The 3,939-nt window shown below is 36.5% G+C and overlaps 1 non-coding gene across 1 annotated transcript; it reads left to right on the forward strand.

Moving 5' to 3' along the window:
• The first annotated feature begins 3,531 nt into the window (after window positions 1–3,531).
• Window positions 3,532–3,638, forward strand: LOC128285005 (small nucleolar RNA R71). The gene has a single exon (XR_008275421.1). It is a non-coding gene; the product is annotated as a small nucleolar RNA R71 (small nucleolar RNA).
• Window positions 3,639–3,939: the final 301 nt, after the last annotated feature.

Below are 3,939 nucleotides of genomic sequence, written 5' to 3' on the forward strand. Positions count from 1 at the left end.
ATATTTTTGATGTTTCTGATCTTGTAACACATCTTCTACTGACTTGATCTGCACATCTGCGAAATAGAAATGGGTCGTCCCAAAAGTTGTTTTTCACATCATTAAAAAATCGCTTCTTTTGCTGGTGTGTTAACCCTTTTGGGATAATGTTAGCAATTAAAAAATTCACGATGTCTGCAAACCAAGGTACGTCGGAGTTAGATATAACGAAAAATTGTTCTTCAGGGAATGAATCATTTATTTCAACGTCATCTAGTTCTTCGGTATTGAATTTCTCAAGCCTGGAAAGATGATTAGCCATGAGATTTTCAGCTCCTTTCTTATCCTGAATCTCCAAGTTGAATTCCTGCAATAGGAGAATCCATTGAATGAGTCGAGGTTTTGCATCAGTTTTAGTTAAAAGGTAGCAAAGGGCGGAATGGTCAGTGTAAACAACAACTTTAGACAATATGAGATATGATCAAAATTTATCAAATGCAAAAACCATAACTAGCAACTCTTTTTCCGTAGTGGTATAATTTTCTTGTGCAGCCATTAAGGTTTTACTGGCATAATAGATAGGTTGAAAATGCTTGTCTCTTTGCTGTCCCAATACTGCACCTACTGCAATGTTACTCGCATCACACATTAGTTCAAATGGCAAGTTCCAATCAGGTGAAATTATGATTAGAGTATTAATTAATTTATCCTTTAAAGTATTAAATGCTTTTAAACATTCCTGATCGAAGTTAAAAGGTATATCTTTTTCTAGCAATTTAGTTAAAGGCTTAGCTATTTTAGAAAAATCCTTAATAAATCTTCTATAAAAACCAGCATGTCCTAAAAAGCTTCTAATAGCCTTAACCGAACTAGTAGGTGGTAATTTTTTGATTGCTTCTATTTTAGATTTATCCACCTCAATCCCTTTACTAGAAATTTTATGCCCTAATACAATACCTTCTTGAACCATGAAGTGACATTTCTCCCAGTTCAGCACTAGGTTTGTTTCCTCACATCTTATTAAGACTCATTTTAAATTTTTAAGGCAGAGATGGAAAGAGTTACCGAATACCAAAAAATCATCCATAAATACTTTCATGATATCTTCTACGAGTTCGTCGAATATGGCCATCATACAACGCTAAAAAGTGGTAGGAGCATTACATAATCCAAAAGGCATTCTATGATAAGCGAACGTACCATATGGCCATGTGAATGTCGTCTTTTCTTGATCTTTGGAGCTATTGGCATTTGGAAGTAACCAGAGAGTCCGTCTAGAAAGCAGTAATACATGTGTCCAGATAATCTTTCCAACATTTGGTCAATGAATGGCAAGGTGAAGTGATCTTTTCTTGTAGCATCATTCAATTTCCTGTAGTCTATGCAAACTCTCCATCCTGTGACTGTTCTTGTTGGGATTAATTCATTCTTCTCGTTGGTCACAACCGTTAGGCCTCCTTTCTTGGGGACAACTTACACTGGACTTACCCGAGAATTGTCAGAAATAGGATAAATAATTCCAACATCTAGAAGTTTAATTACCTCGGCTTTTACAACTTCTTTCATGTTGGGGTTCAGACGTCTTTGAGCTTGCACACACGGTTTGTATTCATCTTCCATCAAAATTTTATGGGTGCAAAAAGAAGGGCTAATTCCTTTAATGTCAGAAATTTTCCAAGCTATGGTCTTTTTATGTTCTTTTAATACTTGGATTAATTCCTCTTTCTCCTTGGGTTGCAAGTTAGAAGCAATAATAACTGGTCATGTAGAATTATTTCCAAGGAATGCGTATTCTAAGTGGTTTGGTAATTGTTTAAGTTCTAGTTTGGGATGCTCCTCAATAGAGGGTTTTTGCTTTAGTTCATCGTTTATCTTAATTCCCTCATATTCTACTTGTCTTAACGAATAGTCATTAGGTTCCTCACCTGTCTCCTCGCCTTGAGCTAGATACGATTCCGTCATCTCCTCTTGTATAATTTCCTGAAAAGAGTCTTGAGTAATATGATCAATAGAGTCAATAAAATAAATGAATTATCCTGTTCCCTAGAGAATCTCATAGCATCGTAAATTTTAAAGATAATCTCATTGTCACCTACTCTAAGTACCAATTTATCATCACCCACATCGATTACAGCTCTAGCAGTGGCTAGAAATGGGCACCCTAAAATTAAGGGTACTTCTACATCTTCTTCCATGTCAAGAACAACAAAATCAACAGGGAATATAAATTTATCTATTTTTACGAGTACATCTTATATAATACCCCTAGGATATTTAACAGATCTATCGGCTAATTGAATACTCATCCTAGTAGGTTTAGGTTCCCCAAGACCAAGTTGTTTGAACATTTTATATGGCATCAAATTAATGCTAGCGCCTAAATCAGCTAATGCTTTTTCAACATTCTGACTAACAATTAAGCAAGGAATAGTAAAACTTCCTGGATCTTTTAGTTTAGTTGGCAGCTTATTTTGGAGTATGGCTGAGCACTCCTCGTTGAGTTCTACTATAGATAAGTCCTCAAACTTCCTTTTATTTGTTAGAAGCTCCTTCAAAAATTTTGTGTAGGTAGGTATCTGCGAGATGGCTTCAACAAAAGGTAAGTTGATATGTAATTACTTAAAAAGTTCAAGAAACTTACTGAATTGTGCATCAATGCGATCTTTTTTCAATTTTGCTAGATATGGAACTGGTGGTTTATATTCCTCCGGCACTGGTTTGTCATTATTTTTGGGTTTTTCTTCCCTCATTTCGCTTTCCACGGCTTCTTGCACTAACTTCTTGTCAAATTCCGCTAACACTTTCCCACTCCTTAGTGTAACTGCTTTGACATGCTCTCTTGATTTCATGTTACTAAGTAAACTTCCTAGTGGTCTTTCCGAGCTCAGTTTGGATAGTTGGCTTATCTGAGTTTCGAGCCCTTGGATCGATGCTTGTTGATTCTTAAGTGCTGTCTCTGTGTTCTGGAAACGAGTTTCTGACACCGATATAAACTTTGAGAGCATCTCTTTAAGGTTTGGCTTCTTTTCCTGTTGGTAGAGTAGTTGCTAGAAACCCAGAGGATGTTGTGGTCTTTGATTTCCTTGGCCTTCCCAGGAAAAATTGGGATGGTTCCTCCAACCTGTATTGTAAGTGTTACTATATGGATTGTTTTAAGGTCGAGGATTATTACCCATGTAGTTTAATTGCTTGTTATCCATGCTGTGGCCATAAGGTTGATATTCTGAATGGTTTGTTCCAACTCCACTTGCTTCGCACTGCATTACTGGGTGAACCTGTGAAGAACTAAGAAAACCATCAATCTTTTTATTTAAGAGTTCTACCTGATTAGAGAGCATGGTGACCGAATCAATGTTATAAACGTCGGCTGTTTTCGTTGGCTTTGTCCTCATGACTAGCCACTGATAATTATTCAGTGACATCTCTTTTATAAACTCATAGGCATCTTCAGGTGTTTTATTATTGATGGTTCCACCAGCAGCTGCGTCAACCATTTGTCGAGTCGAAGGATTCAGGCCATTATGGAACGTTTGAACCTATAGCCAAAGCGGTAACCCATGGTGGGGGCATCTTCTCAAAAGGTCCTTGTATCTGTCCCATGCATCATAGAGTGTTTCTAAATCCATCTACACAAAAAAAGAGATATCATTACGTAATTTAGCCATTTTAGCCGGCGGAAAATCTTTTAGTAAAAATTTTTCGGTCATTTGTTCCCAAGTAGTAATTGACACTCGTGGTAACGAGTTCAACCACTGTTTAGCTTTGTTCCTTAATGAAAAAGGGAATAACTGAAGACGAATGGCATCATCAGAAACGCCATTGATTTTAAATGTATCGCAAAATTCCATAAAGTTTTCCAAGTGAACATTGGGATCTTTATCCTGCAAACCATCAAATTGAACAAATTGTTGTATCATCTAAATAGTGTTAGGTTTTAATTCAAAAGTATTTGCAGCTACA

Source organism: Gossypium arboreum, chromosome 11 (assembly GCF_025698485.1).
Source record: "Gossypium arboreum isolate Shixiya-1 chromosome 11, ASM2569848v2, whole genome shotgun sequence".
Taxonomy (NCBI): Eukaryota; Viridiplantae; Streptophyta; class Magnoliopsida; order Malvales; family Malvaceae; genus Gossypium; species Gossypium arboreum.